Consider the following 27,204-nt stretch of genomic DNA (forward strand, 5'->3'; position numbering starts at 1 on the left):
GGTCTCCAGTAGTGGTCTGGTCTCCAGTAGTGGTCTGGTCTCCAGTAGTGGTCTGGTCTCCAGCAGTGGTCTGGTCTCCAGTAGTGGTCTGGTCTCCAGTAGTGGTCTGGTCTACAGTAGTGGTCTGGTCTCCAGTAGTGGTCTGGTCTACAGTAGTGGTCTGGTCTCCAGTAGTGGTCTGGTCTACAGTAGTGGTCTGGTCTCCAGTAGTGGTCTGGTCTCCAGCAGTGGTCTGTGTGTGTGTGTGTGTGTGTGTGTGTGTGTGTGTGTGTGTGTGTGTGTGTGTGTGTGTGTGTGTGTGTGTGTGTGTGTGTGTGTGTGTGTGTGTGTGTGTGTGTGTGTGTGTGTGTTAGAACTAGCAGTGGGTCTGGGGCTGATTAGGTGTTTTATTCCTGTCGAGAGAAGCACCTCGGAATAAATCTTCTGCACCCTTTCATTTCCAGCTGGGTAATTGGGGACACATGAGCACAACTTCACCCCCCCTCCCCCTACCTCGCTCCTGAGCCCCCCAGGGGTGCGGGCTGTCAAGCAACCAGTAAGATCAAACCCTTACTTCAATTGAAACGTCCAAGAGTCAGGAGGTTCTGTGCCTCAATAAAACAAAAAACAGTGAGGAGAGGGAGGAGGAGGAGGAGAGGACAACGAGGAGAGGAGGAGGGTGGAGAAGGAGGAGATGAGGAATATAAAGAAGATAAGGAAAGGGGGAAGGTGGAGGAGGGCATATGGAAGATGTTTACAGAATTGCTCTCCCCTGATGTTATCACACCTCTTCATTTCGTGGATCAGATGCTCATCCCAGGCTGTACCACCACTGATCTTCCTAGAAACACAAGGGCTGTCCTCTATTCTCCTCTCATTTTCCTCACCTCCTCCATTCTACTATCATCTATTTTTCCCTCTCCTCCTCTCTCATCTCATCTATTTTCCCCTCTCCTCTCCTCCTCTCTCCTCATCTCATCTATTTTCCCCTCTCCTCTCCTCTCTCCTCATCTCATCTATTTTCCCCTCTCCTCTCCTCCTCTCTCCTCATCTCATCTATTTTCCCCTCTCCTCTCCTCTCTTCTCATATCATCTATTTCCCCTCCTCTCCTCTTTTCTTCTCTTCTATTTTCCCCTCTCCTCTCCTCATCTCATCTATTTTCCCCTCTCCTCTCCTCTCTTCTCATCTCATCTATTTCCCCTCCTCTCCTCTTTTCTTGTCTTCTATTTTCCCCTCTCCTCTCCTCCTCTCTCCTCATCTCATCTATTTTCCCCTCTCCTCTCCTCTCTCCTCATCTCATCTATTTTCCCCTCTCCTCTCCTCTCTTCTCATCTCATCTATTTCCCCTCCTCTCCTCCTTTCTTCTCTTCTATTTTCCCCTCTCCTCTCCTCCTCTCATCTCTTCTAATCTCATCTATTTTCCCCTCTCCTCTCCTCCTCTCTTCTCTTCTATTTTCCCATCTCCTCCTCCTCTCTTCTCATCTATTTTCCCCTCTCCTCCTACTCTCGTCTTTTCTCATCTATTTTCCCCTCTCCTCCTCTTTTCTCATCTATTTTTCCTCTCCTCTCCTTCTCTCTTCTCATCTATTTTCCCCGATCCTTCTCCTCTCTTCTCTGCGCCTTGGTAAGGATAAAGAACTCTCACAATGTAATATTGTGTTCGTTTTCAAAGAATGCTCTCGCCATCTATCTAAAGTACCAGCTTTCCCTCATAGGGAAGAGAAACACTGTAGACAGTGTTTCTTTATATAAACACATTAGACAACCTGACAGGGTTCCCCTCAAAGTAATACACCCATTATCTAGTTGGTCTAATGTACACAATCATCCTGACTTCAACACACACACACACACACACACACACACACACACACACACACACACACACACACACACACACACACACACACACACACACACACACACACACACACACACAGTAATACACAAAATCCCCCAATCTTCAAAAGAGAACAGTGGACTGTTATACTACTAGAACTCCACTCTGTCTGTATATACTGTAACTAAATGTAGTTTCAAACTAGGGTCAATGTAAATGTTTGCCGAACCTATGAAAGCATAAATACACACAAGTAGTTATGGTTCAGTTCCAAATTAGAATCACTTTGTTCTGTCCAACCCAAGATGACTGTTCTTTCTGACTCAGATTACAGTATTACACCATGTGCGGGCCTTTCTTTCATTTATTTAGGTCATAGTATAGTTTTTTGCCCAGCACTGGTTGGGAGGTGCCTATCACCCTTGTTTGCTACAGATTACAGGCCATTATTTTGGATGGTTTAAACTTGATTAACCAACCCCAGGCCTCACTGGTTAGACTTCCATGAGGGTTTTGATGGATGTTAGCAGGGTCACTCTGACCACCCTCCCTGGATCTCTAGTCCCTGAAAAAGGAGAGTATTGAACCACTCAGAACCACACAGACCCGTTTAATGGCATGATTGACTATCCTTTAATGCGAGCCAGCAGGTCCCCTGGTTTATGCTTGAGAGGAGAGCTACTGTTATCTCTTACTGCCATGTATAGGGTTTGTGGCTCTAGACCGCTCTACACTGTCTGTCAGTTAACAGTAGTGCCCTATATAGGCAATAGGGTGCCATTTGGGTCACAGACAGGAGCGAGGCACTTTAGTGTTTTTCACTAATCTCCACATCTGGAATATCTGCTGGCTTTGAAATGAGCAGCCGCTGTTGACAATCCACAGAGGCCTTCCCAGGACCCTCCCTCCATCCCCTCCTCCTTCCTTTGTTCCCTCTCATCTGTCCCTCCCAAGCCCCCCACACCGTCCTGCTTCACCCCACCGCACCCCGACACCCCCTCTGCCTGCAGACTGTTTTATCAAGTCTCCTGTGAGCAGTAATACAAGCAAAGGGGATGTGTGTGTGTGTGTGTGTGTGTGTGTGTGTGTGTGTGTGTGTGTGTGTGTGTGTGTGTGTGTGTGTGTGTGTGTGTGTGTGTGTGTGTGTGTGTGTGTGTGTGTGTGTGTGTGTGTGTGTGTGTGTGTGTGTGTGTGTGTGTGTGTGTGTGTGTAAAATATAGACAGACAAAAGAAGTATGAGACTGACGGAGGAAGGAAGCTAAAGTCAGAGAGAGAGAGGGGGAGAAAGACACGAGGAGAGAGAAATCAGAGAAAGAGGTAGTCCTCAAATTGTATATGGTTATACTACATAAGAACAATGGTGCAACACAAATTTAAAAATATATTATTTCATTACAAATGCGCTTTCACCCGTGTTGGATAGAGGTCCGTGGTTCTGAAACACATCAGTGTGCTGTTGAATTGGCTACTTTTCCTAGACCATGTTGCTATGTGCATATAATAGCAAAGTTAAAGTTAAGTATTATATTATTATATTATATTGACAATCCACAGGTCCTTCTGTGGCTCAGTTGGTAGAGCATGGCGCTTGTAACGCCAGGGTAGTGGGTTCGATTCCCGGGACCACCCATACGTAGAATGTATGCACACATGACTGTAAGTCGCTTTGGATAAAAGCGTCAGCTAAATGGCATATATTATTTATTATATTATTATTATATTATTATTATATTAACCAGCATATTGGTGTTGAGAACAATGAGGCGGAGGCAGCAGCAGAATGAGGAGAGGAGAAAACAGCCCTAATCTTATAGTCTAAGAAAAGTGAGGAGAGAGGAAACCTCAACTTAATTAGGTTTCTGGTATTATTTATCATTAATGTAGTGTTTTTTACATGGTTCCAAACTGTCTGAAAAATAATAACCCTCCTTTTTCTTGATCTCCTTCTTATTGTTATTATTATTATTATTATTATTGTGATCCTCATTATAATAATTAGGATAATTTCAAATAAAATAACAAAGTGACCCTTGAATAATTAGCGTGAACAATAAATAAACCGTTCCATTTTAGGGAATTGCATTCACCAATGAATGTGACTGCTTTTAGTCTTTGCTGTATTAAATGCTTAAGAAAAATCAACAGACTCTCTGGTACACTTATCATTTATTTAGTGTTGTTTACATTGTTCCAAACAGTCAGATCTTTTTTTTTATCTAACAGCACCTGTTTGACACACATAATACTCTTGATCTCCAGTATTTTCCACAACAAGTCAAATGTATTCCACACATATTCCACACATTCCACACATATTCCACACATTCCACACATATTCCACACATTCCGCTTTACCTCCTGATTAACCAGTAAACAGTCACCCATTTTGAGTTTATTTGCAACCATTATGCTGTTACGGTGTTTGTAGTTTGTTATAACAAATGTATTGGTGTGATTATGATATGCTATATGTCAGGTCCTCTTGGTCACTTCATGTGATGCATACGTGCCACGTTAAGAGAGCAAGGGTTGAGGGAATAGGGAATGTTTTTCCTAAACAGGTGACGGATTTCGGAAACAGAACTTTTCAGTCAGTGATTATGTTGCAGCTTCAACAACATGGACAGACGGATAAACACTGATGTTCTGTGGTGGTTGCTACAGTAGGAGGGAGAGAGAGACAACGGGTGCTTGTCACACACTCACTGTCTTTCTGTTTTTACACAGCGCAGCAAGTCACGTCTTGCTTTGATATCCACACTTCCAGAAATGTTCCTTTTCTTTGTCTCTACCTCTTTCCCAGTCTCTACTTCCTCTCACTATGACTTATATAGGAGGGGAAGTGGAACTGAAGTGTTTGTGTCGACTTTCAGCAGATTTGTGGTGTGTTGTGGAATGGAGTAGGGGTTGCTAAAGGGTGGCTGAACACTGAGTAAAAATATCTGACCACATTTCTCTCTGAATCCGTCTCGGTCTCGCCCGTTAAAACACCGGCCCCTTACATCTGGGTTAATAATGATATTTTAATGTCCGTCCGTCATCTCCGTTTACGACCTGACGCTTAAATCTGCACTAGAATAAGTGTTTTGATAGCGTTTAGGAACACGTCTCATTTGAACTGAGAACGGGAAATCCAAACATGAAAGAGAGTATTATTAGGTGTGTAGAAATGGGTTCTACATATTACATTTGTCTTGAAGCTGGTATTCTAAAGTACTGGGTCTATTACTCATCTTTACCAAGGCAGCAGTCCTAAATAACTCCTTCCCTCAGCCACTCCCCCCCGGTAGAGAGAAGGTAGCAGGTTAGGGTCAAGGCTTGACAAGCAGTCTGATGACCAGAGCCATGCAGAGACTAAGAACTTTTACAGCCTGCTCAGTCCTTCTGTCAACCAGCCCACTGACAACAGCTGACACCCTACCATAAGGCTGGGGATACTGGGGGCAGAGTCATCCACACACTCAGTTATTGATTCAGTCAGACACTCTCCTGTTTAGACATTAGCCAGTGAATATCCTGACCATGATCTGGAATGTTCCCACTGAGACAATGGAGTCAGGTCAGAGAATAGAGTGAAGTCAATGTAATTGTTCTTTCAAAGGGAGAGAATAAACACAATAAGAAATGTCTTAAAATGATGACATGTCCCAATACACACCTCCAGCTAAACAACTTGGATCATTTTTTTCTAACAGAACAGATACAACTCAAAGTCTACATAGCAGCCAGTCATTCAGGACAAACCAGTAGAATGTATTATTGCTTCCACGTGTAGCTGGATCTAGCCCTAACAGCATTAAATAGAGATCTGAAAACAGTTTACTTGTCAGGGTTCTCAAGGCAAGACAAGACAGCCCCTCAACAGCTGCAGTTATACAACAGAGATATCATGGGGTCTGCAGTCACCTCAGAGACCCTACTATCTAATCAGCCTGATCTGGAGGAGCCCACATCATACGCCACACGTTGCACTGACACACACACACACACACACACACACACACACACACACACACACACACACACACACACACACACACACACACACACACACACACACACACACACACACACACACACACACACACACACACACACACACACACACACACACTTCTGACAATGTCTATGGGAACTCAAACAACACAGCCTATAGTTCAACTCACCTAAATTGCAAACACACACATATACAGAACCAGACACAAGGACGCACACATACTTCTATGCGCACACACATACTTCTATGCGCACACACATACTTCTATGCGCACACACATACTCCTGTCCGCACACACATACTCCTGTGTGCACACACATACTCCTGTGCGCACACACATACTCCTGTGCGCACACACATACTTCTATGCGCACACACATACTCCTGTGCGCACACACATACTCCTATGCGCACACACATACTCCTATGCGCACACACATACTTCTATGCGCACACACATACTCCTGTGCGCACACACATACTCCTATGTGCACACACACACACACCCACACACACACACACACACACACACACAAACAAATACTCCTGCCATTCTGCACAGCATCTGTCGAGCGGAGTAAAATCACTAGCAGGAATGGCATGGCTATGTTACTCTCCAAGTTTTATTTTGGGAGGTTTGTTTTGCTTGACTGTGATTCAGGCTCCAGCTCCACGTTCTTTAATTAGGCTAATACTCAGGCATACCAGAGGACCCTCTGATCCATCCACGCTTCGCTTACTCTGATTGTTTTTGGTAGAAATTACACTCTCGCAGCTCTCGCTGTCCTATCACTGTAGAATGTCTGGAGGCTGATTGTGATGTTTGACTGAGAATAGGTCGGTTGCCACGCATATCTAAAATACAGTTGCTGCTATACAGTGTGTGTGTGTGTGTGTGTGTGTGTGTGTGTGTGTGTGTGTGTGTGTGTGTGTGTGTGTGTGTGTGTGTGTGTGTGTGTGTGTGTGTGTGTGTGTGTGTGTGTGTGTGTGTGTGTGTGTGTGTGCGTGCGTGCGTGCGTGCGTGTGCGTAATCTGAAAATGCAGTAGGCCTTTGCATGGGGTGGCATGAAGTACACTCCTCAAACGTCCCCAGTGCTATCTGTCTGACAAAGGATCCCATTTTGGAGACAAAGGATCCTATTGGAAAAACCATAACTTCACTATGACTTTTCATTAGCCTCTGACTGAGAGGCAGCTGTGATGAGAAAATGACCAGTCACTCAGCAGCTAAATGGACTAACTATATCTCTCTCCCCCCACTGAGCCTGAAATGGAATCTGTCTCATCTGGAATCTGGGTAAGGAGGAGAGGAGGGGGTGGGGGAGTGCGGTGTGCGGAGCAGGGAAAGAGGGACACTCCATCTGTCCATCTCAGGGTTGCCATTGATCACTGGGATCTGAGGCTGCTCAGAGCTGTAAATCCCTCGGAATGCCGGGAACGCTGTGACCGGGAAAACAAAGCCGGAGTTTTCCTCCAGTCCCATCTTACAATCAGTCACACATGAGAAGAGAGGGAATCACAGAGAATGTACAGAGGAGGAGAGAAGAACAGGGGGACAAGAGAGAGGAGAGGAGAGGAAAGGAGAACAGGAGTGGAAAAGAGTAAAGAAGAGAAGAATAGAGAATAGGAGAGAAGGAAATCAAGTAGAGGAGAGGATAGAACAGAACAGAAGAGAGAGGAGGAGAGGATAGAACAGAACAGAAGAGAGAGGAGGAGAGGATAGAACAGAACAGAAGAGAGAGGAGGACAGGAGAGAACAGAACAGAAGAGAGAGGAGGAGAGGATAGAACAGAACAGAACAGAAGAGAGAGGAGATGATAGAACAGAACAGAAGAGAGAGGAGAGGATAGAACAGAACAGAAGAGAGGAGGAGAGGATAGAACAGAACAGACGAGAGAGGAGAGGATAAAACAGAACAGAACAGAAGAGAGAGGAGGAGAGGAGAACAGAACAGAACAGAAGAGAGAGGAACAGGAGAGAGGATAGGATAGAACAGAAGAGAGGAGGAGATGATAGAACAGAACAGAAGAGAGGAGGAGAGGATAGAACAGAACAGAACAGAAGAGAGAGAGGAGAGGATAGAACAGAACAGAAGAGAGGGAGGAGATGATAAAACAGAACAGAACAGAAGAGAGAGGAGGAGAGGATAGAACAGAACAGAAGAGAGAGGAGGAGATGATAGAACAGAACAGAAGAGAGAGGAGAGGATAGAACAGAACAGAAGAGAGAGGAGGAGAGGATAGAACAGAACAGAAGAGAGAGGAGAGGATAGAACAGAACAGAACAGAAGAGAGAGGAGGAGAGGATAGAACAGAACAGAAGAGAGAGGAGGAGATGATAGAACAGAACAGAAGAGAGAGGAGAGGATAGAACAGAACAGAAGAGAGAGGATAGAACAGAACAGAAGAGAGGAGATGAGAACAGAACAGAAGAGAGAGGAGGATAGGATAGAACAGAACAGAACAGAAGAGCAGAGGAGAGGATAGAACAGAACAGAAGAGAGAGGAGGAGATGATAGAACAGAACAGAAGAGAGAGGAGAGGATAGAACAGAACAGAAGAGAGAGGAGAGGATAGAACAGAACAGAAGAGAGAGGAGGAGAGGATAGAACAGAACAGAAGAGAGAGGAGAGGATAGAACAGAACAGAAGAGAGAGGAGAGGATAGAACAGAACAGAAGAGAGAGGAGAGGATAGAACAGAACAGAAGAGAGAGGAGGAGATGATAGAACAGAACAGAAGAGAGAGGAGAGGATAGAACAGAACAGAAGAGAGAGGAGATGATAGAACAGAACAGAAGAGAGAGGAGAGGATAGAACAGAACAGAAGAGAGAGGAGAGGATAGAGCAGAACAGAAGAGAGAGAATATAGAGCAGAACAGAAGAGAGAGGAGAGGATAGAACAGAACAGAAGAGAGAGGAGGAGAGGATAGAACAGAACAGAAGAGAGAGGAGAGGATAGAGCAGAACAGAAGAGAGAGGAGGAGAGGATAGAACAGAACAGAAGAGAGAGGAGGAGATGATAGAACAGAACAGAAAAGAGAGGAGGAGAGGATAGAACAGAACAGAAGAGAGAGGAGAGGATAGAACAGAACAGAAGAGAGAGGAGGAGAGGATAGAGCAGAACAGAATCGAGAGGAGAGGATAGAGCAGAACATAACAGAAGAGAGGAGGAGAGGATAGAACAGAACAGAAGAGAGAGGAGAGGATAGAACAGAACAGAAGAGAGAGGAGAGGATAGAGCAGAACAGAATAGAGAGGAGGAGAGGATAGAACAGAACAGAACAGAACAGAGAGGAGGAGAGGATAGAGCAGAACAGAACAGAGAGGAGGAGAGGATAGAACAGAACAGAAGAGAGAGGAGAGGATAGCACAGAACAGAAGAGAGGAGGAGAGGATAGAACAGAACAGAAGAGAAGAGAGAGGAGAGGATAGAACAGAACAGAAGAGAGAGGAGGAGAGGATAGAACAGAACAGAAGAGAGGAGGAGAGGATAGAACAGAACAGAAGAGAGAGGAGGAGAGGATAGAACAGAACAGAAGAGAGAGGAGAGGATAGAACAGAACAGAACAGAGAGGAGGAGAGGATAGAACAGAACAGAAGAGAGAGGAGAGGATAGAACAGAACAGAGAGGAGGAGAGGATAGAACAGAACAGAAGTGAGGGGGGGAAAGGATAGAACAGAACAGAAGAGAGAGGAGAGGATAGAACAGAACAGAACAGAGAGGAGGAGAGGATAGAACAGAACAGAGAGAGGAGAGGATAGAACAGAACAGAGAGGAGGAGAGGATAGAACAGTACAGAAGAGAGAGGAGAGGATAGAACAGAACAGAGAGGAGGAGAGGATAGAACAGAACAGAAGAGAGAGGAGAGGATAGAACAGAACAGAGAGGAGGAGAGGATAGAACAGAACAGAAGTGAGAGGAGGAAAGGATAGAACAGAACAGAAGAGAGAGGAGAGGATAGAGCAGAACAGAACAGAGAGGAGGGGAGGATAGAACAGAACAGAAGAGAGAGGAGGAGAGGATAGAGCAGAACAGAACAGAGAGGAGGAGAGGATAGAACAGAACAGAGAGAGGAGAGGATAGAACAGAACAGAGAGGAGGAGAGGATAGAACAGAACAGAGAGGAGGAGTGGATAGAACAGAACAGAAGAGAGAGGAGAGGATAGAACAGAACAGAGAGGAGGAGAGGATAGAACAGAACAGAAGAGAGAGGAGGAGACTATAGAGCAGAACAGAGAGGAGGAGAGGATAGAACAGAACAGAAGAGAGAGGAGGAGAGGATAGAGCAGAACAGAACAGAGAGGAGGAGAGGATAGAACAGAACAGAAGAGAGAGGAGGAGAGGATAGAGCAGAACAGAACAGAGAGGAGGAGAGGATAGAACAGAACAGAGAGAGGAGAGGATAGAACAGAACAGAGAGGAGGAGAGGATAGAACAGAACAGAGAGGAGGAGTGGATAGAACAGAACAGAAGAGAGAGGAGAGGATAGAACAGAACAGAGAGGAGGAGAGGATAGAACAGAACAGAAGAGAGAGGAGGAGAGGATAGAACAGAACAGAAGAGAGAGGAGGAGAGGATAGAGCAGAACAGAACAGAGAGGAGGAGAGGATAGAACAGAACAGAGAGGAGGAGTGGATAGAACAGAACAGAAGAGAGAGGATAGAACAGAACAGAAGAGAGAGGAGGAGATGATAGAACAGAACAGAAGAGAGAGGAGAGGATAGAACAGAACAGAACAGAAGAGAGAGGAGGAGAGGATAGAACAGAACAGAAGAGAGAGGAGGAGATGATAGAACAGAACAGAAGAGAGAGGAGAGGATAGAACAGAACAGAAGAGAGAGGAGAGGATAGAACAGAACAGAAGAGAAGAGAGAGGAGAGGATAGAACAGAACAGAAGAGAGAGGAGAGGATAGAACAGAACAGAAGAGAGAGGAGAGGATAGAACAGAACAGAAGAGAGAGGAGGAGAGGATAGAACAGAACAGAAGAGAGAGGAGGAGATGATAGAACAGAACAGAAGAGAGAGGAGAGGATAGAACAGAACAGAAGAGAGAGGAGAGGATAGAACAGAACAGAAGAGAGAGGAGGAGGGGATAGAGCAGAACAGAATCGAGAGGAGGAGAGATAGAACAGAAACAGAAGAGAGGAGGAGAGGATAGAACAGAACAGAAGAGAGAGGAGAGGATAGAACAGAACAGAAGAGAGAGGAGAGGATAGAACAGAACAGAAGAGAGAGAGGAGAGGATAGAGCAGAACAGAATAGAGAGGAGGAGAGGATAGAACAGAACAGAACAGAACAGAACAGAGAGGAGAGGATAGAGCAGAACAGAATAGAGAGGAGGAGAGGATAGAACAGAACAGAACAGAACAGAGAGGAGGAGAGGATAGAGCAGAACAGAACAGAGAGGAGGAGAGGATAGAACAGAACAGAAGAGAGAGGAGAGGATAGAGCAGAACAGAAGAGAGGAGGAGAGGATAGAGCAGAACAGAACAGAGAGGAGGAGAGGATAGAACAGAACAGAAGAGAGAGGAGAGGATAGCACAGAACAGAAGAGAGGAGGAGAGGATAGAACAGAACAGAAGAGAAGAGAGAGGAGAGGATAGAACAGAACAGAAGAGAGAGGAGGAGAGGATAGAACAGAACAGAAGAGAGGAGGAGAGGATAGAACAGAACAGAAGAGAGAGGACCCCCCGGACCTACACATAGAGGACCCACACGAAGAGCACTTACATCCAGACCACAGCACCACCAGCCCCATCCACATCCACACCCCCACCCCAATCAATCAACACCCCCCCAAGTCAACCATGCCCACACCCCATTTAGGCCCCCTCAGATCAGACCTATGCCCCTCCTGCCCACCCCATGCACCCCACCCTCGCAAAGAGGGCCTCAACATGAAAGTCACACATACGCCCAGGCAGTGAGCGGGCAAAAAGGCCCAACCCCCACTCTTACACTAGCCCAAGCCAATGGCATGTACCAGATGCTCAGCAGGCTCTGCTCACACTTACTGGCCTGAGGCCAAACCACACGACCAACAACATTGGAAATTTTATGGAACACAAAGCCTTCACCATCTCATCCTAGAATATCAAAGGGCTGAGGTCATCTGCCTTTGGCCTAAAGAGCAGGAACCTGGACTTCACCAAAGAAATCGGTAATACAGACATTGTCATCCTGCAAGAAACCTGGTATAGAGGAGACAGACCCACTGGTTGCCCTATAGGTTACATAGAGCTGGTAGTCCCATCCACCAAACTACCAGGTGTGAAACAGGGAAGGGACTCAGGGCGTATGCTAATTTGGTATAGAGCAAACCTAACTCACTCCATTAAATTAATCAAAACAGGAACATTCTACATTTGGCTAGAAATTCAAAAGGAAATGATCTTAACAGAGAAAAATGTCATCCTGTGTGCTACCTATATCCCCCCACTAGAATCCCCATACTTTAATGAAGACAGCTTCTCCATTCTGGAGAGGGAAATCAATCATTTCCAGGCCCAGGGACATGTACTAGTCTGTGGTAACCTAAATGCCAGAACTGGACAAGAACCCGACACCCTCAGCACACAGGGGGACAAACACCTGCCTGCATTCCCTCCCCTATGTACCCCCCTAGGCATAACTAAGACAACATAACCAACAAAAATGGGTCACAACTCCTGCAACTCTGTCGCACGCTGGGTATGTAGTGAGAGAGAGAGAGAGAGAGAGAGAGAGAGAGAGAGAGAGAGAGAGAGAGAGAGAGAGAGAGAGAGAGAGAGAGAGTGAAGAACGAGATATATCTATATTTATTTTATCTTGTGTCCTTTACTGTACATTGTTAAAACACTGTATATATATATATAATATGACATTTGTAATGTCTTTATTGTTTTGAAACTTCTGTATGTGTGATGTCTACTGTTAATTTTTATTGTTTATTTCACTTTATATATTATCTACCTCACTTGCTTTGGCAATGTTAACACATGTTTCCCATGCCAATAAAGCCCTTGAATTGAATTGAATTGAGAGACAGAGAGAGAGAGACAGAGAGAGACAGAGAGAGACAGAGAGAGACAGAGAGAGAGCGAGAGACAGAGAGAGCCCATCCAGAGTGCACACTTCCTCCTCAGACAGCACAGGAGATCAGTCATTTCAACTGCTGGAGATGACATAGGCTATATTAATTTGTCTGGAGTTGAAAAATAGAAAGCAATAACAAGTTCTCCCTTGTTGTAGAAGAGTACGCTTTTAGTGTCCTTTCTGCACTGCATTTTCTTTCTGTTCATGGGGGACTAATTCACTTGTTGTTTGTTTATGTGTTCCTCACTTCCTCCTTCCATCCCTTCTTCCTTACTATTGATTTCTTCCTTCCTTTGTTTCAATGGAGGGCACGAGTAAAAATACTCTGGACACTACATTGTTCAAAATGAACATCTGCCATAAATTCTCTCTTCAATACGCACATAGACTCAGAGTCAGATTCACCTCACCAGGGTCGGCCCCATGCAGAAATTCTCTCTCCAATACGCACATAGACTCAGAGTCAGATTCACCTCACCAGGGTCGGCCCCATGCAGAAATTCTCCCTCCAATACGCACATAGACTCAGAGTCAGATTCACCTCACCAGGGTCGGCCTCATGCAGAAATTCTCCCTCCAATACGCACATAGACTCAGAGTCAGATTCACCTCACCAGGGTCGGCCCCATGCAGAAATTCTCCCTCCAATACGCACATAGACTCAGAGTCAGATTCACCTCACCAGGGTCGGCCTCATGCAGAAATTCTCCCTCCAATACGCACATAGACTCAGAGTCAGATTCACCTCACCAGGGTCGGCCCCATGCAGAAATTCTCCCTCCAATACGCACATAGACTCAGAGTCAGATTCACCTCACCAGGGTCGGCCTCATGCAGAAATTCTCTCTCCAATACGCACATAGACTCAGTCAGATTCACCTCACCAGGGTCGGCCTCATGCAGAAATTCTCCCTCCAATACGCACATAGACTCAGAGTCAGATTCACCTCACCAGGGTCGGCCTCATGCAGAAAATTAGACTCCAGATTCACCTCCAATACAGCAATACGCATAGACTCAGAGTCAGATTCACCTCACCAGGGTCGGCCCCATGCAGAAATTCTCCCTCCAATACGCACATAGACTCAGAGTCAGATTCACCTCACCAGGGTCGGCCCCATGCAGAATTCTCCCTCCAATACGCAGACTCAGAGTCAGATTCACCTTCTCTCTCCCCTCCAATACGCACATAGACTCAGAGTCAGATTCACCTCACCAGGGTCGGCCCCATGCAGAATTCTCCCTCCAATACGCACATAGACTCAGTCAGATTCACCTCACCAGGGTCGGCCTCATGCAGAAATTCTCTCTCCAATACGCACATAGACTCAGAGTCAGATTCACCTCACCAGGGTCGGCCTCATGCAGAAATTCTCCCTCCAATACGCACATAGACTCAGAGTCAGATTCACCTCACCAGGGTCGGCCTCATGCAGAAATTCTCCCTCCAATACTCCCTCCAATACGCACATAGACTCAGCACATAGACTCCTCCAGAGTCAGATTCACCTCACCAGGGTCGGCCTCATGCAGAATATTCAGAGTCAGATTCACCTCACCAATACGCACTCCCTCCATAGACTCAGAGTCAGATTCACCTCACCAGGGTCGGCCCCATGCAGATATTCTTCCTCCAATACGCAAATAGACTCAGATTCACCTCACCAGGGTCGGCCTCGTGCATAAGCACCATAAGCGGCCGCTTTCTTTTAAAGAACTCAGTCGGGGTCTCATCTTACTGTTGAGAGTTAGAATAGTAGAATACACAAGCTGGAATTTAGAAATGTGGTTGTGCATCAGTAGTTTTTCTCTTTGTTTTGTCAGTCATTGACAGTCATTCAATTAGCCATGTCAGCTAACAACTTTTAAATTGGTAAGTTAGCCAGTTATCTAAACCTTTAGTAATCATGGCCGAATTCTGACCGGGCACACCGGGCATGTGCCCAAGGGCCCTGACCTCCAGGAGGCCCTCATTTATTTTGTTAGACACTCTCACTCAGATATCATTAACATGGCGTAAGTCATGGCAAAACATGTAGAATTGCAGAAAAGTTGTTTTAAAACTGAAAAAATGACTCTCTACTCCATGGCAAAATGAGCAGAATTGCATTACATTTTTTATACAATTGTGGCAACATTTTCTGTATGCCCCATGTCAGAATGAGTAAAAGTTCAGGTAATTAACTTAATAACTTAAAAAATTGCCTGTTTAGTGGGGGCCCTTCAATCAAATCTCATTTAGGCCACCCAAAAGGCACCACACCACTGCAATTGTTCCTTAAGAAAGATAGCCCTCATGAACCTCTGCTGCTTAATTCAATTTACCACGCCTCAGCAACCAGGCACGGAAGTTGTGTGTGTGTGTGTGTGTGTGTGTGTGTGTGTGTGTGTGTGTGTGTGTGTGTGTGTGTGTGTGTGTGTGTGTGTGTGTGTGTGTGTGTGTGTGTGTGTGTGTGTGTGTGTGTCGACAACGCAGCGAAGAGCAGCCAAGGAGCTGAAACAGTTTGATGAAGCTGACGTCCACATTCCCCCAAAGTTCTGTGAAGAATGTTCAAGAATAATTTATGAATGGAATATTTACATTGAAATGGTTAGGGAGAAAAGATTAGCAGCAGACAGGTCCAAAATACAATACAAGCACACACAGAGCTAATACAAAGTCAAATTATTGTATTTCATTCCAAAGTTTGGATTGAGTTGTGGTGTCTACCAAATAGCGTTGCCTGTTAAACCGATAGAGAGAGAGAGAGAGAGAGAGAGAGAGAGAGAGAGAGTGCAGAGATCCCAAAGTTTGGATTGAGACAGAGAGAGAGAGAGAGCAGAGAGAGACAGAGAGACCAGAGAGCCCATCCAGAGTGCACACTTATTGTATTTGATCCCAAAGTTTGGATTGAGTTGTGGTGTCTACCAACTAGCGTTGCCTGTTAAACCGATAGAGAGAGAGAGAGAGAGAGAGAGAGAGAGAGAGAGAGAGAGAGAGAGAGAGAGAGAGAGAGAGAGAGAGAGAGAGAGAGAGAGAGAGAGAGAGAGAGAGAGAGAGAGAGAGAGAGAGAGAGAGAGAGAGACAGAGAGAGACAGAGAGACAGAGAGCCCATCCAGAGTGCACACTTATTGTATTTGATCCCAAAGTTTGGATTGAGTTGTGGTGTCTACCAACTTGCCTTGGCTGTTAAACCGAGAGAGAGAGAGAGTCACTTCACTTATAGAGTAAGAGAGAGGGGTGTGGGTCAATCATGTTTGAACACCGTCCTCTCCACTAGCCAGAGGGTGTGTGCTTTACACCCCTCAACACAGTGGGACTAACAAGTAAAACATGAGACCTGGGTAATAAGCATTTCCAGTTCAAATCTACACTCCAAAAAGGCCATCACCACGTGGCACAACGGATAACGTGTCTGACTACGGATCAGAAGATTGTAGGTCCGACTCCTGGTTGGCCTGTGATATTTATGTGTGTTGTTGTCTCTTCACTGGAACATATAAAGTGTTATTATTGAATTGTGCAGAATGGTAATGGTAGTGCTGCAGACTCCCAAGCATGTATCACCCACAATGGCATTAGCGTGACTTCACCTTGAAAAGAATTAACCAACCAGGAGTTGAACCTAGAATCTTCTTATCCGTTGTCAGATGCATTATCCATTGCGCAACAGTCTATTAAGTTTCTGCTGTTGGTACCACTGTGGAGAGGAAGGGAGGTGTTTGAACACTCTCCTCTCCACTAGCCAGGTGGTGTACAGTGAGGGAAAAAATAATTTGATCCAGGGTGGTTTAAGGAGAAAGATAGAGCCAGGGTGGGTTAAGGAGAGAGATAGAGCCAGGGTGGGTTAAGGAGAAAGATAGAGCCAGGGTGGGTTAAGGAGAAATATAGAGCCAGGGTGGGTTAAGGAGAAAGATAGAGCCAGGGTGGGTTAAGGAGAGAGATAGAGCCAGGGTGGGTTAAGGAGAAAGATAGAGCCAGGGTGGGTTAAGGAGAGAGATAGAGCCAGGGTGGGTTAAGGAGAAATATAGAGCCAGGGTGGGTTAAGGAGAAATATAGAGCCAGGGTGGGTTAAGGAGAAATATAGAGCCAGGGTGGGTTAAGGAGAAATATAGAGCCAGGGTGGGTTAAGGAGAGAGATAGAGCCAGGGTGGGTTAAGGAGAAAGATAGAGCCAGGGTGGGTTAAGGAGAGAGATAGAGCCAGGGTGGGTTAAGGAGAAATATAGAGCCAGGGTGGGTTAAGGAGAAATATAGAGCCAGGGTGGGTTAAGGAGAAAGATAGAGCCAGGGTGGGTTAAGCCTCCAAGCCCTGGAAGGGTACAGTACGTAAGGAGGGTTTACATCTGCCCTGTATCCTGGACTGGACAGCCTAGAGCGCCAGGGACCAGGCTGAAGGTAGCAGGTCAGGCCTACACTGTCCTATTGGAGTGTCTCATTTTGGGGGACAGATTAGGAGGTTTTTGCTGGTAGTCTGGAGGGTGGAGGGTAGACGGTAGGCTTTGGCAGTGTTTCCAGGGAAGTCCCTTCAGTGCAATCATATAAAGGCTGGCTGAGTGTGGCTCCTAAAGTTTTACTGGCTGACATTATTAACCCCGGGTAACAGCAGGGCTGTGTGGGACAGGGTACAGAACAGAGCAGAGCAGAACATTCTACACAAGAATTAGGTAGGTACGTACATTTGTTGCTCCACAAAAGGCCTGCTGGGAAAACCAGGAGAGGAGGGGTGGAGTAGAGGAGGATATAGGAGGAATGAAGTGAGGGAAGGCTAGGGTAGAGGAGGAGTGGAGTGAGGGAAGGCTAGGGTAGAGGAGTGGAGTGAGGGAAGGCTAGGATAGAGAAGGAATGAAGTGAGGGAAGGCTAGGGTAGAGGAGGAGTGGAGTGAGGGAAGGCTAGGGTAGAGGAGGAATGAAGTGAGGGAAGGATGGGGTAGAGGAGGAGTGGAGTGAGGGAAGGCTAGGGTAAAGGAGGAGTGGAGTTAGGGAAGGATGGGGTAGAGGAGTGGAGTGAGGGACGGCTAGGGTAAAGGAGGAGTGGAGTGAGGGAAGGCTAGGGTAGAGGAGTGGAGTGAGGGAAGGCTAGGGTAAAGGAGGAGTGGAGTGATGGAAGGCTAGGGTAAAGGAGGAGTGGAGTGAGGGAAGGATGGGGTAGAGGAGTGGAGTGAGGGAAGGCTAGGGTAAAGGAGGAGTGGAGTGAGGGAAGGCTAGGGTAAAGGAGGAGTGGAGTGAGGGAAGGCTAGGGTTAGAGGAGTGGAGTGAGGGAAGGCTAGGGTAAAGGAGGAGTGGAGTGATGGAAGGCTAGGGTAAAGGAGGAGTGGAGTGAGGGAAGGCTAGGGTAAAGGAGGAGTGGAGTGAGGGAAGGATGGGGTAGAGGAGTGGAGTGAGGGAAGGCTAGGGTAAAGGAGGAGTGGAGTGAGGGAAGGATAGGGTAAAGGAGGAGTGGAGTGAGGGAAGGATGGGGTAGGAGGAGTGGAGTGAGGGAAGGCTAGGGTAAAGGAGGAGTGGAGTGAGGGAAGGCTAGGGTAAAGGAGGAGTGGAGTGAGGGAAGGCTAGGGTAGAGGAGTGGAGTGAGGGAAGGCTAGGGTAAAGGAGGAGTGGAGTGAGGGAAGGCTAGGGTAAAGGAGGAGTGGAGTGAGGGAAGGCTAGGGTAAAGGAGGAGTGGAGTGAGGGAAGGCTAGGGTAGAGGAGTGGAGTGAGGGAAGGCTAGGGTAAAGGAGGAGTGGAGTGAGGGAAGGCTAGGGTAAAGGAGGAGTGGAGTGAGGGAAGGATGGGGTAGAGGAGTGGAGTGAGGGAAGGCTAGGGTAAAGGAGGAGTGGAGTGAGGGAAGGCTAGGGTAGAGGAGTGGAGTGAGGGAAGGCTAGGGTAAAGGAGGAGTGGAGTGATGGAAGGCTAGGGTAGAGGAGGAATGAAGTGAGGTGAAGGCTAGGGTAAAGGCGGAATGAAGTGAGGTGAAGGCTAGGGTAGAGGAGGAGTGGAGGGAGGGAAGGCTAGGGTAGAGGTGGAGTGGAGTGAGGGAAGGCTAGGGTAGAGGAGGAGTGGAGTGAGGGAAGGCTAGGGTAGAGGAGGAGTGGAGTGAGGGAAGGCTAGGGTAGAGGAGGAGTGGAGTGAGGTGAAGGCTAGGGTAGAGGAGGAGTGGAGTGATGGAAGGCTAGGGTAGAGGAGGAGTGGAGTGAGGGAAGGCTAGGGTAGAGGAGGAGTGGAGTGAGGGAAGGATGGGGTAGAGGAGGAGTGGAGTGAGGGAAGGCTAGGGTAGAGGAGGAGTGGAGTGAGGGAAGGCTAGGGTAGAGGAGGAGTGGAGTGAGGGATTGAGAGGTGGCTGACTACTGGAAGGCAGGAAGATAAATAACAAAACACCAAGCTATCCGTCCATTCTGGTTGTTTCTCTAAACATGCTTTCAAATGGATCTATCCAATCCATAACAGGCGCTGCCTGTGCTGGCCCACTGCTGAGCCAGTGCAGGGGCGGATCAAGTTACAGGGTTTATGCCCTAACAAACACTGTCATTATCCTTGAAGCTGCTTCAAAGTCGCTGCCGGCCTTGGAATAACTGGGAATAACTGTTTCAAACCATTTCCAAGCTGATTTATGACAACAGCGTTGTGTTACAGTTGTACAGGTCATTAGGGTAGGGTGATTGTGTTACGTGTTTTCCACCAGCTCAACACGTCGGAGGGTAAGCAGCAGTGACACGCTACCCGCTGGTGCCCATTCGTGGACTGCTAATCATATTATGACGTGTGCCATGCTGTCAAAACACAAGCAATAGTGAGGGAAACACACAACAGTATGAATCATCTTGGGTAATGAGCTGGGGAAAATGTGGAACAGAATTGAGACACAGACAGGGTCTTTGGCCTACAGTAACCTGGCTCCGATATGGCCACAGCTGGAGGGAGAAGAAGAGGGAGAAAGAGAGAAAGGGAAACAGGGAGACAGAGAGCGAGAGAAACAGAGAGAGAGACAGAGAGAGAAAGATAGAGAAACAGGGAAAAAGAGAGAGGGAGAGAGGGAAAGAGATAAACAGGGAGAGAAAGTTAGAGAGAGAGAGAAACAGGGAGAAAGAGAGAGAAACAGGGAGAGATGGAGGGATCAAGTCAACACTGCAGCATGGCATGGCACACTTTTACTTCACACACATAGCTGGAGAGGCGTGTAGAGGGCTGGAGCTCGTAAACGCAGTGAGCAGCTCTTTAGTTTCACACCAGTTGTGGCTTTTACAAGCTGTGGCTGCGTGTTGGGAAGTGGGTGAGTGGCTGGGGCAGGAACATTGACAGGGCTACATACACACACACACACGGACACACACAGACACACACACACACACATTGCTGTAAAGTACAGTATAGTATTGCCTGCTACTCTCACAAACTATTTTGTATTTACATTCCATACTCAGAAGCCTGGCATAGTTATACATTTACACTTCAGTACACATGTCATTCAGCAGATGTCCTTGACTTGTCCAGATGACACTTACTAAAGTCATATATTGTTTTTACATGCCTACCTATGCCAATAACATGGAAAAAGTGTATGTATTCCAGCGTGTTATTCATCGCTAGGTGTTGCCAGTGTTGTTTCTCAAGACGTCACAGAGGAAAGGAAAGGAGTTAAGAGGTGAGAAGTGTGACTAACGTTTTCACTTCTTCCATGTAGGTTGCTGACTGCATGCTCAGGTATTGACTTGATGAATTGAGACTGCATGCTCAGGTATTGACTTGATGAATTGAGACTGCATGCTCAGGTGAGACAGGAAGTCCTTTATTGGCAGTAGAGAGATGCAGGCTGAGTTGGGTCAGGTTGGGTTGGCTGGGCATGGTGGTCTGAAAGCATGGCCTGAATGGACCGCACACAGAGCACCTGGACCAAGAGAGGGGGAGGGAGGGAGGGAGGAGGGGGGAGGAGAGGGGAGGGAGGAGAAGAAAGGAGGAGAGGGAGAGAGGAGAGGGAGGGAGGAGAGAGAGAGAGGGAGTGTCCTCACCTCTCCCTTCCTCCTTCCATCCCATCCACTACCATCTCCTCCTTCCAATCTCTCCATGCGCTCTGTCCTGCCTCTCTCCAGCAGCCATACCTGAAACACAACTGTTCATAACATAACTCAAATCATTGAATCTAATCTACACTAACTGTAGTTCTCTGATCCTAATGTGTGTGTGTGTGTGTGTGTGTGTGTGTGTGTGTGTGTGTGTGTGTGTGTGTGTGTGTGTGTGTGTGTGTGTGTGTGTGTGTGTGTGTGTGTGTGTGTGTGTGTGTGTGTGTGTGTGTGTGTGTGCGTGCGTGCGTGCGTGCGTGCGTGCGTAGGGCTGGAATTTTGGATGACAATCGTTGTTATAATCATTTGAATATCAAACTGCTGCTGCAGGAAGGGAGGCATTGCTTATGCAACCAAAGACTTGTTTGCTACAACACCTTGCTTGTTTCAGCAAGGTGCAAAGAAGCAACAAAGTTTAATCAGGTTGTAACGAGTCCTTGTAACCGCGGAAATGGATTCAACCGCACGAATGCCCGTCCGTCCCGTCTTCAGTCAGCTGTTTGTTCCACAGTGAAAAAAAATGAAGTGATGACGGCTATTTTATTTTCATGACAATCTTCATACATAAACATTGATTCCATGATGATACAGTAACTGTCCAGCCCTACATTGGGGCAGGGCCCTGGGTGTGTGGAGTTGGTGACGCGTGTCAGGATAGAGCGGGGTGAGAGGGGATAAAGAGTTCTAGTGCATAAGCTTGTGGATGACGACGGTGAAAGGTCATATGTATGAGAGGGGTGGTGCTGGCCAGGGCTGTGGGGATGATATCAGAGGGGGCTCATGAGTTGTCAGAGGTCTGGGCTGAGGGTTTATAAGGAAGGACTGTAATACTTCAGGGTTTTGAGGGTGAGTGAGTTGGCAGAGGGTTGGGGTGAGAATGTATGAGGTAAGATAGGGAGGGTGCATTAGGGTGCATTAGATAGCTGGGGTCGGACTTTGTTAGCGTTATGGGGGTGAATGAGTTGGTTAATGGCTGAGAGCTCTGCCTTCACTCACCCTGCTGACTCAGTGTTACTCACTCCAGCTTGGCCCATAATCACAGGCTCCACACACTATCGAGGGAGGGAAGATGAGAGAAGAAAAGGAGAGAAAATAAAGGGTAGATGAGGGAATGGAGAGGGAGTTATGCAGAATGAAGGGTATTTAAAGTGGAAGAAGCCCAGGGGCGATCCAGAGGCCTATAAATCTGTAGATTGAGTAGTGGGTTGAGAGCAGGAGAGTGATGTCAAACATGATATGTTAACAGCTGTAAACTCAGCCCCTCCTCCCCCTTCTCATCCCTCCACCCTCCCCTCCACTCTCTGGACGTCCCACCCTGCAGCCTCAAGGTAGCTACTCTCTAATTGGCATCTGGGTAATTTGGGTGAGCTCCCTTTTTCTCGTTCTCTCTCTCTCCATCTCTCTAAATCTCTTTCTCTCTCTAAATCTCTTTCAAGTTTCAAGTTTTTATGTCACGTGCACAAGTACAGTGAAATGCCTTTCTTGTAAGCTCCGAACCCAAACAATCCAGTAATCAATATTTATTTTATTTTACCTTTATTTAACTAGACAAGTCAGTTAAGAACAAATTCTTATTTTCAATGACGGCCTAGGAACAGTGGGTTAACTGCCTGTTCAGGGGCAGAACGACAGATTTGTACCTTGTCAGCTCGGGGGTTTGAACTTGCAACCTTCCGGTTACTAGTCCAACGCTCTTACCACTAGCACAACAAAATAATATGAGGTAGAATAAGAACACACAAGAAATTAAACAAAGGAATCAGAAGAACACTCAAAGCTTCAGTGCCAATACCATATTTACAATGTGCAGGGATACTGGAGTGATAGAGGTAGATATGTATAGGGGTAAGGTGACTATATACAGGTTCAGGGATACTGGAGTGATGGAAGTAGATATGTATAGGGGTAAGGTGACTATATACAGGTTCAGGGATACTGGAGTGATGGAAGTAGATATGTATAGGGGGAAGGTGACTATATACAGGTTCAGGGATACTGGAGTGATAGAGGTAGATATGTATAGGGGTAAGGTGACTATATACAGATTCAGGGATACTGGAGTGATAGAGGTAGATATGTATAGGGGTAAGGTGACTATATACAGGTTCAGGGATACTGGAGTGATAGAAGTAGATCTGTATAGGGGAAGGTGACTATATACAGGTTCAGGGATACTGGAGTGATAGAGGTAGATATATAGAGGGGTAAGGTGACTATATACAGGTTCAGGGATACTGGAGTGATGGAAGTAGATCTGTATAGGGGGTAAGGCGACTATATACAGGTTCAGGGATACTGGAGTGATGGAAGTAGATCTGTATAGGGGTAAGGTGACTATATACAGGTTCAGGGATACTGGAGTGATGGAAGTATATATGTATAGGGGTAAGGTGACTATATACAGATTCAGGGATACTGGAGTGATAGAGGTAGATATATAGAGGGTAAGGTGACTATATACAGGTTCAGGGATACTGGAGTGATAGAGGTAGATATGTATAGGGGTAAGGTGACTATATACAGATTCAGGGATACTGGAGTGATAGAGGTAGATATGTATAGGGGTAAGGTGACTATATACAGGTTCAGGGATACTGGAGTGATGGAAGTAGATCTGTATAAGGGGAAGGTGACTATATACAGGTTCAGGGATACTGGAGTGATGGAAGTAGATCTGTATAGGGGAAGGTGACTATATACAGGTTCAGGGATACTGGAGTGATAGAGGTAGATATATAGAGGGGTAAGGTGACTATATACAGGTTCAGGGATACTGGAGTGATGGAAGTAGATCTGTATAGGGGGAAGGTGACTATATACAGGTTCAGGGATACTGGAGTGATGGAAGTAGATATGTATAGGGGTAAGGTGACTATATACAGATTCAGGGATACTGGAGTGATAGAGGTAGATATATAGAGGGGTAAGGTGACTATATACAGGTTCAGGGATACTGGAGTGATAGAGGTAGATATGTATAGGGGTAAGGTGACTATATACAGATTCAGGGATACTGGAGTGATAGAGGTAGATATGTATAGGGGTAAGGTGACTATATACAGGTTCAGGGATACTGGAGTGATGGAAGTAGATCTGTATAAGGGAAGGTGACTATATACAGGTTCAGGGATACTGGAGTGATGGAAGTAGATCTGTATAGGGGAAGGTGACTATATACAGGTTCAGGGATACTGGAGTGATAGAGGTAGATATATAGAGGGGTAAGGTGACTATATACAGGTTCAGGGATACTGGAGTGATGGAAGTAGATCTGTATAGGGGAAGGTGACTATATACAGGTTCAGGGATACTGGAGTGATGGAAGTAGATCTGTATAGGGGAAGGTGACTATATACAGGTTCAGGGATACTGGAGTGATGGAAGTAGATCTGTATAGGGGGAAGGTGACTATATACAGGTTCAGGGATACTGGAGTGATGGAAGTAGATCTGTATAGGGGGAAGGTGACTATATACAGGTTCAGGGATACTGGAGTGATGGAAGTAGATCTGTATAGGGGTAAGGTGACTATATACAGGTTCAGGGATACTGAGTGATGGAAGTAGATATGTATAGGGTAAGGTGACTATATACAGGTTCAGGGATACTGGAGTGATAGAGGTAGATATGTATAGGGGTAAGGTGACTATATACAGGTTCAGGGATACTGGAGTGATAGAGGTAGATATATATAGGGGTAAGGTGACTATATACAGGTTCAGGGATACTGGAGTGATGGAAGTAGATATGTATAGGGGGAAGGTGACTATATACAGGCTCAGGGATACTGGAGTGATAGAGGTAGATATATAGAGGGGTAAGGTGACTATATACAGGTTCAGGGATACTGGAGTGATAGAGGTAGATATGTATAGGGGTAAGGTGACTATATACAGGTTCAGGGATACTGGAGTGATAGAGGTAGATGTGTATGGGGTAAGGTGACTATATACAGGTTCAGGGATACTGGAGTGATGGAGGTAGATGTGTATGGGGTAAGGTGACTATATACAGGTTCAGGGATACTGGAGTGATAGAGGTAGATATATAGAGGGTAAGGTGACTATATACAGGTTCCAGGGGATACTGGAGTGATAGAGGTAGATATGTATAGGGGTAAGGTGACTATATACAGGTTCAGGGATACTGGAGTGATAGAGGTAGATATATAGAGGGGGTAAGGTGACTATATACAGGTTCAGGGATACTGGAGTGATAGAGGTAGATATGTATAGGGGTAAGGTGACTATATACAGGTTCAGGGATACTGGAGTGATAGAGGTAGATATATAGAGGGGTAAGGTGACTATATACAGGCTCAGGGATACTGGAGTGATAGAGGTAGATATATAGAGGGGTAAGGTGACTATATACAGGTTCAGGGATACTGGAGTGATGGAAGTAGATCTGTATAGGGGAAGGTGACTATATACAGGTTCAGGGATACTGGAGTGATAGAGGTAGATATATAGAGGGGTAAGGTGACTATATACAGGTTCAGGATACTGGAGTGATAGAGGTAGATATGTATAGGGGTAAGGTGACTATATACAGGTTCAGGGATACTGGAGTGATAGAGGTAGATATATAGAGGGGTAAGGTGACTATATACAGGTTCAGGGATACTGGAGTGATAGAGGTAGATATGTATAGGGGTAAGGTGACTATATACAGGTTCAGGGATACTGGAGTGATAGAGGTAGATATATAGAGGGGTAAGGTGACTATATACAGGCTCAGGGATACTGGAGTGATAGAGGTAGATATATAGAGGGTAAGGTGACTATATACAGGTTCAGGGATACTGAGTGATGGAAGTAGATCTGTATAGGGGGAAGGTGACTATATACAGGTTCAGGGATACTGGAGTGATGGAAGTAGATGTGTATAGGGGTAAGGTGACTATATACAGGTTCAGGGATACTGGAGTGATAGAGGTAGATATATAGAGGGGTAAGGTGACTATATACAGGTTCAGGGATACTGGAGTGATAGAGGTAGATATATAGAGGGGTAAGGTGACTATATACAGGTTCGGGATACTGAAGTGAAGGAAGTAGATATGTATAGGGGTAAGGTGACTATATACAGGCTCAGGGATACTGGAGTGATAGAGGTAGATATGTATAGGGGGTAAGGTGACTATATAGAGATTCAGGGATACTGGAGTGATGGAAGTAGATCTGTATACGGGTAAGGTGACTATATACAGGTTCAGGGATACTGGAGTGATGGTGGTAGATATGTATAGGGGTAAGCTGACTATATACAGGTTCAGGGATACTGGAGTGATAGAGGTAGATATGTATAGGGGTAAGGTGACTATATACAGATTCAGGGATACTGGAGTGATGGTGGTAGATATGTATAGGGGTAAGCTGACTATATACAGGTTCAGGGATACTGGAGTGATAGAGGTAGATATATAGAGGGGTAAGGTGACTATATACAGGTTCAGGGATACTGGAGTGATAGAGGTAGATATATAGAGGGGTAAGGTGACTATATACAGGTTCAGGGATACTGGAGTGATAGAGGTAGATATGTATAGGGGTAAGGTGACTATATACAGGTTCAGGGATACTGGAGTGATAGAGGTAGATATGTATAGGGGTAAGGTGACTATATACAGGTTCAGGGATACTGGAGTGATAGAGGTAGATATATAGAGGGGTAAGGTGACTATATACAGGTTCGGGGATACTGAAGTGAAGGAAGTAGATATGTATAGGGGTAAGGTGACTATATACAGGCTCAGGGATACTGGAGTGAAGAGGTAGATATGTATAGGGGTAAGGTGACTATATACAGGTTCAGGGATACTGGAGTGATAGAGGTAGATATATAGAGGGGTAAGGTGACTATATACAGGTTCGGGGATACTGGAGTGATAGAGGTAGATATGTATAGGGGTAAGGTGACTATATACAGGTTCAGGGATACTGGAGTGATAGAGGTAGATATATAGAGGGGTAAGGTGACTATATACAGGTTCGGGGATACTGGAGTGATAGAGGTAGATATGTATAGGGGTAAGGTGACTATATACAGGTTCAGGGATACTGGGTAAGAGGTAGATATATAGAGGGGTAAGGTGACTATATACAGGTTCAGGGATACTGGAGTGATAGAGGTAGATATGTATAGGGGTAAGGTGACTATATACAGGTTCAGGGATACTGGAGTGATAGAGGTAGATATATAGAGGGTAAGGTGACTATATACAGGCTCAGGGATACTGGAGTGATAGAGGTAGATATATAGAGGGGTAAGGTGACTATATACAGGTTCAGGGATACT

The 27,204-nt window shown here is 46.0% G+C and overlaps 1 protein-coding gene and 1 long non-coding RNA gene across 3 annotated transcripts in view; both read right to left on the reverse strand.

Annotated features, from left to right (window-relative positions):
- Positions 1–27,204, reverse strand: part of ror1 (receptor tyrosine kinase-like orphan receptor 1) — a 311,272-nt gene that overhangs the window by 176,553 nt on the left and 107,515 nt on the right. The gene's annotated exons all lie outside the window — the stretch shown is intronic.
- Positions 13,175–14,525, reverse strand: LOC127907358 (uncharacterized). Of its 2 annotated transcripts, XR_008064233.1 has the most exons (4): positions 14,492–14,525; positions 14,238–14,305; positions 13,927–13,994; positions 13,175–13,706 (listed from the first exon to the last, which is right to left on the reverse strand). It is a non-coding gene; the product is annotated as an uncharacterized LOC127907358 (long non-coding RNA). The 2 variants fall into 2 exon arrangements; XR_008064232.1 differs by lacking the exon at positions 14,492–14,525 and having other exon boundaries at positions 14,238–14,343.

This window comes from Oncorhynchus keta, chromosome 1 (assembly GCF_023373465.1).
Source record: "Oncorhynchus keta strain PuntledgeMale-10-30-2019 chromosome 1, Oket_V2, whole genome shotgun sequence".
In the NCBI taxonomy this organism is placed as follows: Eukaryota; Metazoa; Chordata; class Actinopteri; order Salmoniformes; family Salmonidae; genus Oncorhynchus; species Oncorhynchus keta.